At 37.3% G+C, this 17,546-nt stretch overlaps 1 protein-coding gene across 1 annotated transcript in view; it reads right to left on the reverse strand.

The window, feature by feature from the left end:
- LOC309863867 (uncharacterized protein) overlaps positions 1-12,435 on the reverse strand; it is a 199,102-nt gene extending 186,667 nt beyond the window's left edge. Inside the window, exon 1 of the mRNA XM_082729125.1 lies at positions 12,352-12,435. The gene's annotated coding sequence lies outside the window, so the exon portion shown is untranslated. The remainder of the gene's footprint in view (positions 1-12,351) is intronic.
- Positions 12,436-17,546: the final 5,111 nt, after the last annotated feature.

Consider the following 17,546-nt stretch of genomic DNA (forward strand, 5'->3'; position numbering starts at 1 on the left):
GTGGACAGTAGTAAGTGGTAAAAACAGACTTTATTTGGAAACTATTGCAATAGGGGAAAAGAGACTTCATTATAGAATCGAGCTCCATTCTTAATACAGCAAGGATGAATGGAGATTTACAGTCAAGGAGCAGGGAGGGGGTTAGTGGATGGAAAGTTACTAAAAGGAGGCATCAATAGCAGGGGGATTCCTGCTAAACTTATTTAACAGGATTTTTGCTAAAACTTGGGCTATGCAGCCACAGTGACAATGGGAGACAAGATAGAGACCTCACCAAGAAGAGGGCTCAGAGGAGCCTGAAAAAAATTTGGCTGAGGAGGGAGTCTGTCAGTATTTATGTTGTTCTTAAATAGTTAGATCTACTGGCCAAGGTAATGATTATATTATGTTTTTTAAAAAAAGTTTTATACAATTTTCTGATTGTTTCATATCATCTTATTGATTGTCCTCTTCTGCCCCTAAACATGTGATTAATTCTGACATCCATTCATTTGATTTGGGATTTACTGCTAGAAAGAAACATTTCAGAAAGCCCAAAAAGAACAAATTTACTTAACATATAGAGGAAATAGAAATAGAGAAATAGTATTTATCATAGGATTCAGGGGGGAAATGCTGCTAAAGAGAAAAAGAGTAGTAATGAACAAGGTATTTTGAATAAACTACTCTGTCTAAAAACATTTTTCTAAACAGACCTTTTCTAAAGTATTTCACGTTCTCCATAAAGGAGAAAATGATAGATGTATAACAAATTAAGTCGAGGAACGACTCCATTAAAATGAAAACCAAAGTAAAGTTAAATCCCGGTTTTCATAGTAAGTAGCAAGCTATAAATGGTAGAAAATCTAAATAGTAAGAAGTCAAAAAGTAGGAAAACAGGAAAAACATAAGTAAATAAAATACTAAAACTAATTATATTTGGTAATTTTAAAAGCAGATTGACCATAAATTTAAAAAATAAAAAACAAACTATAGAGAAGAAATAATGCTAGTACAAAATAATAAAAGTTTTCTAATCTGAGAGTAAGTCTAAGTGTGAAAACCAAGAGTGTTTAACATGTATCTGGAAAACTATAAGAGGATTTCTATACTGGGTATACCTTGGTATGAATTTTATATTATGACTTTGAAGTCAAAAATTTTAAGCAATCACCTTGAAAAGAACAGCACATTATTACCAACAAACACATGAACGAGAATCTATACCTTTGAAAACTTTTCTACTATATCAATTGCCAAAAAGCAAAAGAGCAACTTCCAAAAGGCATAAAGAAGTAAAAGATTTTGTGATCGATTAGCTTAAATTCCTTATTTGAATGTAATAGTAGACTTTTCTCAAGCAATTATTAAAAAACATAATATCTTTTCAAACTTTTGGGACTTCCTCTCATAATTTTTTTTTCATATTTTATCCGTGTTTACATCCTTTATTAAATAATACTATGGCAATGGTCTTTTCAAAGCAAACTCTGATACTATCCTATTTTTGGATAGAATATCTCAATGACTTCACATTCTTTTTAGGAAAAGACTTAGCAGGTGCCCAGAAGGTACTGTATATCCAAATCCACACCATTTCAGCCACATTCCCTGTGCCTGAGCCACTGGTTGGTCCTATTCCTTTTTTTTTCTAAGTCTTTCTCATATTCATTCACTGAGTTAATTTTTTGGAGAATATTTGCCCCTTTTTGCAAGCTGTTTTCATCACTTTTCTTTTAATACTTTAGTATATTTATATTCAGATAAAATTAAGAATCATTTTATTAAAAATCAAAGCACAACAAACATTTTTTAGTTGGTTTGATTGTTAGCATATTAATTCATCCAGTCATTCAGATAGCATGATTTTTCTTTAAATACTAAATCTTATGAAAAAGAAAGTACAGTTTTTCATCTCTTTGCATCTTTCCTTCTGTTCCTGGTCATTTCCTATAGAGTATATCTTAAGTGGTTACTCTTTATTTAGGACAAGTTATTGAATTTAACACACTAATTTATAATCAGTAAACTAATGTTCTCATTGTATTTTTTTAAAATTTAATTATTTTGTGCTGTTCAGCTTTATCATCACATCATCTCCAAAGGTAACTAACCTTACTTTGCCTTTCTAATGTTGGCATCTATTGAACTAGTCAGATATTTTTGCCCTTTGAGTTAATAACTTGGTAGGCTTATATTTATAGACTTCAAAATATTGAACCATCCAAGCATGATGGTTATTATCTACATTATCATGGTAGATTACTCTATTAAGATGCTATGGAATTCTACTTATAAAGTTTTATTACATAATCTTCCAATGATATTCATAAATAATAGTACTCTACTTAGGTATCTATTTTGTTGTATCATCTTCAGCAGATTTTTCTTTCAGGATTGTGATGGCTTTATAAAAAGGGAAGCTGAAAGTTTTTATCCTATCTCTGAAACATTTTCATTATAGGTTTCAAAGAATTCATCTGGTAAACCATCTAGGTTTGTTTCTTTGGCAGACAGTTTAATGACAATTTTCTAAGTTTTAACATGATCTTAGATTTACTAGATTTTCTGGGGTCATTTTGCTAACATGGAAGACACTAGTGTTTGCCACCTTAACTACTATTTTCAACCTAACATTTTTCCTTATCCTAAAAATTGCAATTTTGTTAGAAAATTTACCTTCCTGGGCTCAAAGAATACTTCAGGAATTCAGCCCTACCATTTCAGAAAGATTGTATTATTATTTAGTAAATAATCACTCTTTGTTTCTTTCCTGTCTTCTCCTCTTCCCCACCCTCCAGTAGAATAGTTCCCCTCTTCTAGTTCCCTTCTACTAATCTACTGGTAGACTAGAGGGGGCAGGACCCCAGAAAAGAGGACTAATGCCTGGTAGAGTAAAAGCCAGCATAATACAACCATGATAAGGGTGAAAATAATTAACCCTCAGCTTTGCTGGTGACCATCACCAAAATAACAAAGAGAGAAAAGACAAGAAGGGTCAAGAAGGAGGATCCATTTCTCACTTGGAGATGAAAATATGCCCTCCTTCTTGCCCTGAGGCTCCGTCTTTCCCTAATAACCTACCTGGAACCAAAAGAGAAAGTGATTGCCTGGCAATATAGAGTGAATGAGTGACATATACCAGTGACTGAGTAACACCTATTAGGGGCTAAAACTAAACAATTACATGCCATAGTATGAGATGAAAAATTGTGGTATCCCAGCAGAGGATTCTATACAATTAGTGTGTAAGATGGAAATGGCCACCAGAGGAGGTTGTGGACCCCTGTCCACATAAAACTTTTTAATATGGATTTTTAGGTTTTGAAGTTCTGCTCACTCTGCTTTAGGTCTCATAATACCTGAGCTGACTGTCAATGCAAAATGTTGGACAAGGCCAAAGTCTTTGGTCAGATGAAGATGTTAGAAAATAGATACTGATTCAGCAAGTTTGGAGGAAGCTGAATTAATTCCCGAGTTCTGGGCTTCTTCTCAGGGAGGCTCTTGACAGATAAAAATCCCTAAAAAACTCAGAACTAGTGTTGCCTATTAAAACAATATCCCACCCAACCTGGATCAAAATTACTAAGAACAGGAAGCTACCTCCACTCTCAGAACAAACCAACCATCCAGGCTCTCTTCTAAGCAAAAGCCCAAAACGAGCAAGAGAGTGTCCTAAGGGACAAAGGAGTCCAAAATTGGTGAATCTCTGCTATATTGGTGGAATAATTGTAATATTAAATGGGGTTATATTTCAAACCACAGCTAGTATCTCCCTCAGAGACAGCCCTACCTTCAACACTTGCCCTTGATCTTTGCCAGTGTCAGGGACCCACTACACACAAGGATCTGGGGTCTCTGAAATGGCCCCTTCTAGAAGATAAAGGCTCTTCTACCACCTTAACTGTAGTTTGGGCTCCAAAAAATAAATAGTGGGGGATCTCTGTTGGACACAGATGCTCAAACCTCTCTAATCCCGGGAAACACGTATGTTTTAAAAACCCTTACTGACTCCAGGGTGTGATCATCTCATAATGTAGGAGAAAAATTAATTTAAGGGGTATTTATTTATTTATTTATTAAAAAATCAGCTCAGTTTTATTAAAAGATGCTTCTGTCCTGGTGGTTTTCCCCTCCATTCCCCACTATTCATTTCATTATTATTAGAATGGACCTCCTCAGTCAGTAGGAAACCTCCTGGAATATATCTAAGGCTCTGTGTTTCTGGTGGATGCCACCCAATGGGAACCAGTTAACTTTTCTCTACAGGACAGGTGGTAAATATGCCACAGTATCAGCTAACTGCTATAGTTTAGTTAACCTAACATCTCCCTTTTCAATTCCCTGATATGGCCTGTGTTTAAAGCCACTGCTATGAGTAGAGAATAAATACAGACCAAAGATAGTTAAACCAAGCTGTTGGTTTTCTTAAAAAACCTCTACCAATCATTCTCATTTTAGTGGATAATATTCAAAAAGCATGGTTAGATGATTTGAAGTTATAAACTTGGATAATATGTTCTACTGAGTAAAAAATTTCATTGTATTGTCAACCACAACCTGCCTTCACTTTTGAGGGTCAACAGTATACTCTTCTCTGATTGCCTATGGAGTACTTAAATAGCCCTCCGATTGCACATGGAATTTGCTAATAACACCTAGACACCTGTCCCATACACCTCATGAAAAACATGGTTTTGGCCTTATATTGATGACATCTTACTCACTGCTCTCAAAAAAGAGTCTGTCTCACCATCTGTCACAACTGTGAATAAACACCTTACTAAGAGGAAGTAGACAACTATCCCGAATAAGATATAAGATCCTCTCAGTCGGGGGCGCCTGGGTGGCTCAGTGGGTTAGGCCTCTGCCTTCGGCTCAGGTCATGATCCCGGGGTCCTGGGATCGAGCCCCACGTCGGGTTCTCTGCTCTGCAGGGAGCCTGCTTCCTTCTCTCTCTCTGCCTGCCTCTCTGCCTACTTGTGATCTCTGTCAGATAAATAAAGAAAAAATCTTTAAAAAAAAAAAAAAAGATCCTCTCAGTCTGTTGAGTTTGGATAGTACTTTATTTTTAATTTTTTTATATTTTTATTTTTTTACAGTGAGAGTAGAGGAGGGACAGAAGGAGAGGAGAAAGAGAATCTCAAGCAGGCTCCAAGCCATGGAGCCTCATGCAGGGCTTGTTTCCATCACCCTAAGATCATGACCTGAGCCAAAATCAAGGGTCTGACTCTTATAGGTTGGTTAACATAACATAATTAAAAAAAAAAAAAAAAAAAAAAAAAAAAAAAAGAAAGAAAAAAAAAAGAAAGAAAAGAAAGAGAGAGAGAAAGAGAGTCTGACTCTCAACCTACCTAGCCACCCAGGAGCTCCATGGGGGATACATTTTTAATTCAGAATGGCAAACTATTCCCAATCAATTAAAAGATACACTAAGGGAGTCTACAACATTTACTAAGAATATTTCGTTTCTAGTTCCAATCTACCCTTCTAACTCAACCTCACACTACAATAGTAGGTGTCATAGAAGGGCACAATGAGCTTCTAAAACAGAGGTAATTGAGACATCTTGGAAGACAATGGTCCCCCAAATGGTCAAGCAACCATAATGTTAAGCAACCCCCCTACACACATATCATGGCATAACTACATCATATTTAAATAAACAATAACAGGAGAGACTAACAATGGAGATACTGCAACCTCTTTTGATGTTTATACCCTCACCAGATATATCCAATTACCAGTCTTCACAGACACAAGAACCCTGGCTTTGTAAGCCATAGCAAAGGAACAACGACCTAGTACTTTCATCTTTCCCTTTACTCTTACCAATAATTCAGAGTCTAGCCATTTTCTTTATTGTCTTAACAAGGTCCTGTTGTGAACCACTGATGATGGGACCATTGTCAGCCTTCATTCCCTCATCATCCAACATAAGCCAAACAAGACACTAACCACTACCTGGAAAGAGAAGCATCTTCACCAGCTTCCCATGTACTCTGCTCAACAAAAGTATTATGGAACAGGTCTGGACTTGCTCCCAACACCTAGGCAGTAGAACTAATCACTCCTGACAGTATTTTGGCAACACTCAGGAGATAGTCAGATCCTCTCCTGATGGCCACAAATAAATCTCTTACTTTCATTTACCACTGTTGCTGTGCCTCTTTCGTATCTGAGAAGTTCTCATCCTCACTGATGTCTACTACGTGTCCTGGTAATTTGGATTCTAATGTTGACAAGGAATGTCTGAAAACAACACAGTACATGTACACCACATGGAGACACACAACATAGGTCATAGCAGGGACAAAGGGAGCCATGTTGTGGCCTGTGTTGATTAATTCCACCAACATAATCATACACATCAGCCCTGAGAATAATACTCTTCCTCCCATGTCTACCACTACTAGAAATAGCTATTCCTACAAAGTCAGACTCTAAGTTGCCATACCTGGCTCCTAAATGCCTTCTAAACTGTATGGGCTAACTTTTACTTTAAATCATACATAACCCGCTATTATTAATTAGTGGCCATTAAACAAAAAGAGCAATGGGCCACTACCTAGTGAGTATCATTAAAAGATACTGCTCAAAGATAGTATACACCTTCTATCACAACCAGGATTTTCATGACCTGATCATGATCAATCAAATCAAAAACTATAATCCAGAGTCAATGTTGACAAACCCTATAGGATTTTAGAGATAAAATTGCAGCTTTTCCTTCTCCTTAGGATGATTATAAATATAAATCCAGCCAACAATATACACCTTTACAGGTATTGAGCTCTTTTCCTACTAATTATAATGAATTCTCTTCCCTTCCAGTATAAGCCTCATTTATTTGGATGGAAAGACATTGCATTAGCCCAGTGACCAAGGGCATCTTGCCATGGACCTCCTCCCCAGGCACTTATCAATATATACAAGGAAGGCAGTGTATACAACATAATATCACTGACCCAAGGCGTGTCTAAAAAATACAGGGGCTACAACCATCACAGGAATTCTTCCCTAGCCTAGCCTTCTCTCAATACCAATTGCAAGTTTTACATAATCCTCTATGGGAGTGGGCTTTACAACAATTGCAACATTGCCTGTCTACAGTAAACAGTCATAGTTCTTGGATGTTATAGCAAATACAATTCTTAGGAAAAAAAAAATATCTGATCATACTGGAAAATCTAACTGCTCTCTGCATGGGAGTTTCTCTGCTCAAATTGGCCACTAATTGCTTATAGCTATTCAAAATTTTCTTGGCCTACCAAGACCACCATTAATAAGAATTTAGGGAAATAAACAAGGTAAATTGCCACCCGGGGTTACTCGTCAGGGTGATCCTTAAAAAAATGAACACACTCTACCTTATAGAATACAGGAACAATTATGAAGAGCCTGGAGGCAAAGCTAACCTGGGAGGAAAGTTTCTCAGTGCAGTCACACAGCCACTCCAAGGACCCACCCTGAGGCAAGATAGCTGTACAACTGGCTGCCTAGGAAAGGTTTCCCCAGAACAGTAAAGATGGGGCCAGCCATTCTCCACTGCAACACAGCAATGTCAGGATGAATAGGTACAGAAATGGGCCAAATGTATCATACAACTGATACCTGTTTTTGAAAAAGAATGGGTCCACTTTGAGGATCACATGAGTAAATGTCCCACATTTAGGATCTACTTTGGTATGTGGCTAAATTAACAAAACAAAAACAGAAGGAAAACATTAGTGGCATTTTTCTCAATATGATATTTTCCTTGGTTATAATTTGCTATTGGTGGGAGAGAGAGGCCTTAGCTTAAAACACGTTTCTCAAAGTTGGCCCTTTTGATATGTTGGGTCAGATAAGCCTGTATGGGGAGGGACCATTCTGTGCATCCTAAGATGTTTTAATAGCATCCCTTGTTTCTGCCCAAGTAAATGTAACTAATGTTAGATTAGTTACATAAATGTAACTAATGTTAGATTAGTTACATAAATGTAACTCCTAGTTGTGACAATCAAAATCATCTCTAGAATTACCAGGTTGCTTAGATTTGCTATGGAACTATGGAGCAAATCCCATGCCATCTGCTGGGCCAGAGAAGCACGCTGTATCTTTTTATCTGGTTTCCCTTTCTCTCCCTTAGGCCTTTTATTTCTAATTACTGGAATCTTGTCCATTCACTAGATTATTATTGGAGCAGTGAATAAGAGGTCTTTCATTAATTGCCAGAACTTCTCTTCCCAAACTATAGTGTTAACATAAAATCTATTCTCCTCTTTATTTCTCAGAGATATAGGTTTAATTTTTCCTATGCTCACTTATATGACTTTATTGTTTTTATTTTATTTATTTATTTTTTAAAGATTTTATTTATTTAACAGACAAAGATCACAAGTAGGCAGAGAGGCAGGCAGAGAGAGAGGAGGAAGCAGGCTCCCTGCTGAGCAGCGAGCCTGATGTAGGGTTCGATCCCAGGACCCTGGGATCATGACCTGAGCCGAAGACAGAGGCTTTAACCCACTGAGCCACCCAGGCACCCTATTGTGTTTATTTTAAACAGTAAAATAGTTTCACACCTCTGTGACGTCCATACCATATTTTCCCAGGAAACTGAGCTTTTCTTTTTTTTTTTTCTTTTTTTTTTTTTTTTTAGGTAGGAACTATTGCATGAAATTCCTGATTTCATCCAATTTATAGGCTAAGAAAATATTCTTTCAAAGTGCAAGCTTAACTAGAAGGTTTAAAATAATGTCATTGATAAAATTCATTTTGTGAGTTAAGGAATTATTGTTTCAGAATGTGAGTATAACCTGAAAGATTAAAATACTGCCATTCAGTTTTTATGGATGTCATTAATCATCAACTTTCTTCCTTTGCTGTCTTAAGAAAAGAGAGGTTTAAAATACACTTTACACAAATGCTTTTTTCCCCTAACCATTGGCAGGAAATAGGTGAAACAATATTGCTGGATTACAAAAAGGGGATTTAGTGGGCTGGTGCCTTCTTAGGGTTTGCTGCTGTGAGTGCATGCAGCAGCACCCGGGGGTTGAAGGAATGACTGGTTTGCTGGCCCTCATAAATGTAAGTGAGGGGAAGAGGTAGAGCATAAAAGCGGTGAGGGTTGGAAGATCTGTGAAGAGATTAATCTACTTAAATTTTTTTTCATAGTAAAACATAGGTGGAATTATATGCTATTATAACCATCTATGCTAACTCTCAACTTTGCTCTGCTTCTTGCTCGTTCTTTCTGAAAAATATTGTCTAAAGTCTATAAATTTAGAGAATGTACCTATAACCCATTTAGAAAACTTAACTTTCTAAATTCTTAAGTTTTTGTTGAAAGTTCCATTTGAATCATCCAGTATTATTGGATATTGTACAAAAATGTAAATTTAGCCTCTATTGCATTTTTATTTATTTATTTATTTATTTTAGTATAGTTGACACACAATCTTACATTAGTTTCAGGTATACAAATAGTGATTCAACACATTTATACATTCTGTTATGTACACCACATGTATAGTTACCATCTGTCCCAGTACTGTTATAGTATCATCGACTATATTCCTTATGCTGTCTTTTATCACCATGACTTATTTATTCCGTAACTGAAACCCTGTGTCTTCTTATTCTCTTCAACCACTTTGCCAAAACCCTATCTCTTCCCCTCTGACAACCATCAATTTGTTCTCTATATTTTGATTTTGATCCTACAGTCTGATTCTGCTTTGTTTGTTTGCTATTGCTATTGTTGTTTAGATTCCACTCCATCAAAATAAAAAACTTTTGGACAGCAAAGGAAACCATCAACAAAACAAGACAACCTATTGAATGGGTGAAAGTATTTGCGAATGATAAATTTAGCCTCAACTTCGAAAATAAAGGCACAGAGTCCACAGAATGCTGTCTAAATCTATGCTTCGTGTGAATCTCTTGTAACAACTGTTGATGATGCTGTGATAGGTAAGAGAGTTTTTCTTTAAAAGTGTGTCCTAGGGCGCCTGGGTGGCTCGGTGGGTTAAGCCTATCCCTTCGGCTCAGGTCATGATCCCAGGGTCCTGGGATCGAGCCCTGCATTGGGCCCTCTGCTCAGCGGGGAGCCTGCTTCCCCCTCTCTCTCTCTGCCTGCCTCTCTGCCGACTTGTGATCTATCAAATAAATAAATAAAATCTTTTTAAAAATAAATAAATAAATAAATAAAAGTGTGTCCTGTGTGGGGGGCATGATCTCAGGGTCTTGGGATAGAGCCCTGTGTGGGGATCTACAGTCGGGAGTTTGCTTGAGAATTCTTTCTCTCTCTCCTTCTGCCCCGCCCACTGCCCTCGTGCTCTCTCTCTCTCACATATAAATAAATAAATCTTAAAATAATAATAATAATAATAAGTGTGTCCTGTGCTTTGTGTGTGAAAAGGGAGGCTGGAATAAAACTCAACTAATTTACACAGATGAGTTTTCCAAGAGATAGTCAGGCACTGGGATTTTTGGTACACAGATTTTAACTAAAGCAATGTCCAGTATTATGAAGAGTAGGCTCTAATGGATAGTTGGACAGTCCCAAAAACTATATCTCTAGACCAAATTAATTAATATCAGAGAAGAATCAATGCAGTTGCTCCAAAAAGCTATGAATGAAAAAATTGTTGCTTTATTTATTTTAATGAGGGATATTTTTAATTATCTTTCCACATGTACTTTCACCCTATATCTTAGGTTGGATTTACTAGGGGAGAGCTGAAGACAGGAGTTCAGGAGCATGAGACTAACTGAGGAGGTGCTCGTTTGCAGAAACCTGTAAGGAAGTAAGGTCGGCTAGGGAAGGAGAAGGGAACAAGCAAGGATATATTCTCAGCTGCCGTCCATCCATGGCCTGATTCTCAGAGGGAGAGCTGAACATAAACCATATGAAAGAGTTGGCTCCCTTGAGGCAATGGGAACAGACTTATACTTCTGCCTCACTTAGCCAGCCATGGTGAAGTGGCAGCTGAAGACAATTTGTTGTAGTACAGGAGCAGCAATATTTACACCAATGTGTCCAAATGGAGACTCATCCTATGTCTAGAGATAAAGAGACTTGTCTGAGGGCCCCAGCTGTTTGAATCTTCACAGTGCAGGTACCAGGGCTAAAAGTGAGTGAGCCTTCAGTTGATTCCAGCTGTCCCTGAGTTAACCAAATTTTCAAGATGCCCTCTAACCAGACACCATGCAGAGCAGAGAAAAGAAGCCCTGACCAAGCTGTAGACCCATAAGCAGAATAAATGTGACTGTTCTTTGCAGCTACAGCAATTGGAATGCATGGATTCTGAAGTCAGTTGAAATTTCACTTCACACATAATAGGTGTGTAATAACGAGTAACAGAGTTCTCTGTGCTTTAGTAAAATCAATATTTACCTCCTATGGCTCGAGATATAGTACACAGCAAGACTTTAACCAGTATTTGAATCGGTATTGATTAACAAATTCCTCACTCTATTTGAAGGTCCTCTGAATTAACAAAGACATTCCTATATGCATTTCCTTGATTTTTCACCCAACAACCTAAATGCAGGTTTTTTTCAATTAAATATATAATTATTTGTTTAAATGAAGATAACTTAGGGGCATTTGGGTGACTCAGTTGAGCATCCACCTCTTGGTTTCGGCTCAGGTCAGGATCTCATGGGTCATGAGATCAGCCCTTGGGGCTCTGCACTCAGCAGAAGTCTGCTTGGAGATCCTTTCCCTCCGCCCTTACCCACCACACACATGCACTCATGTTCTCTAAGATAAATAAATAAAACTTTAAACAAAATAAAGTAAAATTGAAATTAAAATAAATAAGATAAATAAATAAACCTTTAAAAATCAAGTAAAATTAAAATTCAAATGAATAAAAGTAACTTCAGAGGGCCTTATGTATAATCTCAGTGGAAAATATCAAACTTGTCTCAAAAAAAAAAGTAGAATTAACCAGTAGCAAAGTTTATATTGTTCATGGAACATTATCTATAACTGTATTGTAGGAATTTACACAATTATTTCAGAATAAAAATCATAGTTCACTGTTAACTTATATCAGGCTCATATTTTGTAAGCTTCTCTGCCAAAAATTTGCATTTGTTATTTAATTTGATCTCACAAAATATCTGTCAGGAATGATGAGAAATCCCACTTCACAGATAAGGAAACAGAAGCTGCAGTTAAATAGTCTAAGCAAGAGCACAATGTCATTGTACAACAGAGTGACAATTTTAAGTAGGCTCTGTTTACTAAGATAACATGGCCATTATAAAGTTTAGTGACTTCCTCCTGAGTTCAAACACACAATTCCAAAATAGATGTTCACTGAGTCAGGTATTAGCTCTCAAACAACCATAAGTTTCACTTTTTTTCCTCCTACTCACCTTTATTGGAAGAACCAGTAGATCTCAAACTTGAAACAGAGCAATTACAAAACAGTGGCAGAGGACAATCAAAGCCATTTTGTGCTACTCCTGGAGTGAGGCAGGACTAAGATACAATTTCAACTGAATATAAAAAATTTTCCAATAATTATTGCTGCACAGGATTGCAAGGACCTGATTTTGAAAGAAGCGACTTCAGGAAATATATTTAGTCTAAGGTTCATGAGACCTTCTTGTGAAATCTGAATATATTATCTTCTTTTTTAAAGTAAAATTGACATAAAATTGGATTAGTTTCAGGCATATAGCATAATGATTAGACCTTTGAATATGTTGCTAAATAATCATACAAATATATGTGTTCCTTTATGGGTGATCCCACTGAGCTATGGTGAGGCCAAGGGAAAGCACAAAGATGGAGTGCCCTGGCCCATATTCTTTGAAATCACTTCTATAGCCTCCGGATGTGGGTAATCCTGAAGAGTGCCCCCTGGGCTAAAATTCCAGGAAAAATAGATAGCTCTCACTCGTAATACTAAGGGTACATTTCAGTCTGCTGTCTGTGTGCTACTTTGGGGGTAGCAGAATTCTAAGAACTCTCTCTCCATTTGTTTCAATCCCATAGGTCCCAGAATGCAATCCTCCCTGGCCACCAGGGCCAGACGTTCAAGAGGTATCTCTTGTATGAGCTCCATATGCTTATTGGCTTTTTGGGGGCCATGAAGGTGGCTTGGGGATAGGGCACTTGGCTGCCTGGCTCTGATGGGGCCATGGAGGTAGCACAGGTTTTTGTTGTTGTTACTGTGTTGTTGTTCTTAGCTGACTGAACTAAGGTACCAGGCATGATGCAGAGATACCATGTATAGCATTATGGGCTGTCCAACAGCCTCTAGGGTGACCCGGGTATTCCCAGTTGGGGTGGCCCTCACCACACACTGGGACCCAGCTGATCCTCCATTGGTGGGCAATAAAGTTAGGAACAGAAGGAGCCAGCAGAAGATGCACATGGAATTGGGCAGAGCTGAAAAACTTCTGACAGAGGTAGGAAGTAGGAGGCAGTGAGGAAAGAAGAAAGAAGTTTTTAGTAAAGCAGCCCCAGGAGAAGTGGGCCTGGGAAGAAGTTGGGTCATATCTCAGAGGGGCCACACAATGTGAGCTACGTTGTCAGAGCTGCCTTTGTGTAAATAGAGAGAGACAGTGATGGGATCCCCCAGAGCCCAGTTGTGGGCGGATGCTGCCACTCACTCTGAAAGTTAGCCAGCAAGTAGCAACAGGAATCTCTGCCAAGAGCATTGCTTTTTGTTTATTGACCAGACACAGTGACCTTGGTTTCTGGACATGAAGTCAGCATGAGACAGCCTGTCCTGGGACTGGGCAAGAGCTCAGAACAATCAGCCAGAAACTGGTACTAGCAGGTTAGAGGGACAGTGAAAAAACTGGAGCCCACCAGCAATTATCCTAATAAGGTAGAGGGAGAACACAAAAATGATATCCGTCAGTACTGTGCCTTCTTTCCCAGAGAGAGTCCCAATAGGTTCCTGCCCCTACAACACAGCCTTTAAGATTAGCAAATAAATCTTCACATTTGGTCTAGGTATTTTTCAAACTCTTCCTTTTGGTGCTGGGTCCCAGGCAAGAAAATCTGCACACTAGGAGAGCAGACTGTCCATTTCCTACAGATATGGGTTTCTTAGACATAACTCTGTTGCTTTTCCAAGCCAGAGGTTTGAGTGGCTTGTCTCTCTGGTACAGATCCCAAGAGCTGAGGTGCCTGGCAGGGAACAGAAACTCCTTGCTCATTAGGAAGAAACTCTGTATTTGTGAAATCCCTCCCCGTTGTGGGTCATTGTGCAGGGTGTGGGGTTTTATAGTGAGACATGTCTCTGCTTCTCCTACCCATCTCAACATGGCCCCTTTATCCTTTTTTTCTTTTTTCATTTTGTTTCTTTTCTTTTTTCTTTCTTTCTTTTTTTTTTTAAATTTTTTATTTTTTTATAAACATGTATTTTTATCCTCAGGGGTACAGGTCTGTGAATCGCCAGGTTTACACACTTCACAGCACTCACCAAAGCACATACCATTCCCAATGTCCATAACCCCACCCCCCTTCTCCCAACCCCCTCCCCCCAGCAACCCTCAGTTTGTTTTGTAAGATTAAGAGTCACTTATGGTTTGTCTCCCTCCCAATCCCATCTTGTTTCATTGATTCTTCTCCTACCCACTTAAGCCCCTACGTTGCATCACCACTTCCTCATATCAGGGAGATCATATGATAGTTGTCTTTCTCTGCTTGACTTATTTCTCTAAGCATGATACTCTCTAGTTCCATCCATGTTGTCGCAAATGGCAAGATTTCATTTCTTTTGATGGCTGCATAGTATTCCATTGTGTATATATACCACATCTTCTTGATCCATTCATCTGTTGATGGACATCTAGGTTCTTTCCATAGTTTGGCTATTGTGGACATTGCTGCTATAAACATTCAGGTGCACGTGCCCCTTTGGACCACTACGTTTGTATCTTTAGGGTAAATACCTAAATCAACAAGTCAGGAAATGACAGATGCTGGCGAGGATGCAGAGAAAGGGGAACCCTCCTACACTGTTGGTGGGAATGTAAGCTGGTGCAGCCACTCTGGAAAACAGCATGGAGGTTCCTCAAAATGTTGAAAATAGAACTGCCCTATGACCCAGCAATTGCACTACTGGGTATTTACCCTTTATCCTTTGTTATGAAGTTGCTATTCAGTTAGTTTTCAGGTCAGTTTTAAGAAATGTATTTCATTTGTAGCTGTAGATTTGTTGTGTTCATGGGAGGAGGTGGTTTCTAGATCTTTCTATACCACCATCTTTAACCTTCCCCTACTTGTAGTCTTTCTGTCTAGAGATATTTATGTTCTCAATTTCAGGCTAACAGAAGGTTAGTGTCAAAGACTTGCCAAAAAGTGTATCACTGAATATTGGAATCATTTTAATATTATTTTAACTTAGATCTATTACTATCAAATACATAATATACATATGTATACCTATGCCCATTAAAGACATAATGATATGTGACCCCTCATTCTATAATACTCTTATGTACATGCATTTGTTATTTTGTAATGAACTAGGAAACTCTACTATTTTTTACACTGAATCTCAGAATTTTATCAGAAACCTGTATCTACATACTAACTTTTTTTTAAACTTCTAAGACCTGCCAACTCTGTACACTAGGCCCTTTTAACATTAAAGAGATCCGGTTGATATTTTCAGAGGCAGCCAATAAATGTCTTTTCCAGTCTGACACCAGTAATAACTCTCCAGGTTTTAGTTTAGAGACAAGTTTATCAGGTCGGCTTGCCATCCTTGAAAATAGGCTGTTAAAGTGAAAAATCTGAATCACCTTCATAGCCCCACTCCTCTCAACTGCCTTTACACTAATATTAACCCTGTTTTAATTCAGTACCATTTAAAACTTCCCATGTACATGATTTGTTTACCAAATTGCAATCCTTTCTAGGCTGCCAAGACAGTCACAATTCAGAGGCCAGAACCAAGCAATTGAGGTCATTTTGTGTCAAAATAAAATCTGGAAAAAAATCCAGTTAATGGATACTCCATGAGATATATATATTTTAGAAGTTTATGGACTTCTGCACTGTACTGCTAGCCATAATAAATTTAGATAAAAGGCAGCCAGACATCACATTTCTAGAGAACTACCCACAGAACTCCTATAATCTATAGTTACCAGCTGAGCAGACAAGTAGGCTATTAGGCATGATCTCTACAACTTTGAGTTAAGTGCCTACAGAACCTCAGATTAATGGGTGGGGAATTTAGCATTTGGATGCATTTTATAAAGTGCTACAGTATTAGAGGCTTGATGATGAACCTTAAAAAAAAATTCTGATGTGTATTTTTAGTCTACCCAACACACACACGCGCGCACACACACACACACACACACACACTCAGAATAATTCAGTAGAAGGACAGTATGCTAACCATTTTCTAATACTCATGAGGATTCTCCAAAGTCTCTGGCATAATTCCATTCATTGTGGTCAACTGACGGGTATTTCAATTAGGTGCCTTTGGATTCTTCACAATTGTTTGCTAGGAAAGGAGACATTTGGAAACTGGTATTCTAATTATGTATCTAACAGTGCTTTAAAAATACGTGCACTTCATTCAATCTCTCTGAGGTTTACTTTCTTATACGTCAAATTAGAAGGATAGTCAAAATGTCCTTTATTGTGCTCTCCATTTCTATTAACCATGGATGTGTGTGTTTATACACAAACTCAGGTATATATTCATGCCCCTATAATTAGCCTTAAAAATATTTCAAAAAGAAAATTAAAGAAGTATGCTTTAATATATTGCTATCTTAAAAAAAATAAAAGTTAAGGTAGGATTGAACCATGAAAAAAGTGATCTGAAAGGTTGGGCAAAGCTAACATGGAAAAGAACAAAAAAAGACAATTGGTTGTCTTACACTGATATCTTTCTTAAAACAATGGGATAAAAGGAACTGAAATATTTAAAATGTATGTCTTATAGACTGTCAGCATTCCTTAAGAATCTAGGTTATGAATGACTACATAGAATATGTAATTTTTCAGGGGAAAGAATGAATCTGGCATTTGGTGACTTATTCTTATTTTAGATTGTATTTCTTTAAATTAAAAATCAAAGGAAGGAGCAGACACAAAAGGCTTGTTACATTTCACCTGGGCTTCCCTCTTATGCATGGTGATGGATCAGAAATGTAATATCTCAGTTACTTTGTCTCTTATCTTCATATTACATATTAAAATTACATATTAAAGTGCTTCTTGTTTGATCATCATGACACAAAAGTTAAATGTATGTACATAAATAACTAACTACATTAGATTAATATTAACAGTAAATGATCAGTAGTTTATATAGTAAGACACACATGTAAAGAAAGGAAAAAAAATAGAAAGAAAACAAGGTAGACACTTTTCTTTTTAAATCCCAACAGAGTATTCTCAAATATAAATAAGATGACATAATAATGATAAATTAATAATGAAATTGTATTTATAATATTTGTATTTTATATATAAATAAAAAAAGATTACATATGCACATATAATACACAACTGAATATAAGTGCAGTTTTACAAAATGTACTATGAAACCATGTTCTGGACAACAGTGTGAGTTTTTAGG

This window comes from Mustela nivalis (assembly GCF_964662115.1).
Source record: "Mustela nivalis genome assembly, chromosome: 4".
In the NCBI taxonomy this organism is placed as follows: Eukaryota; Metazoa; Chordata; class Mammalia; order Carnivora; family Mustelidae; genus Mustela; species Mustela nivalis.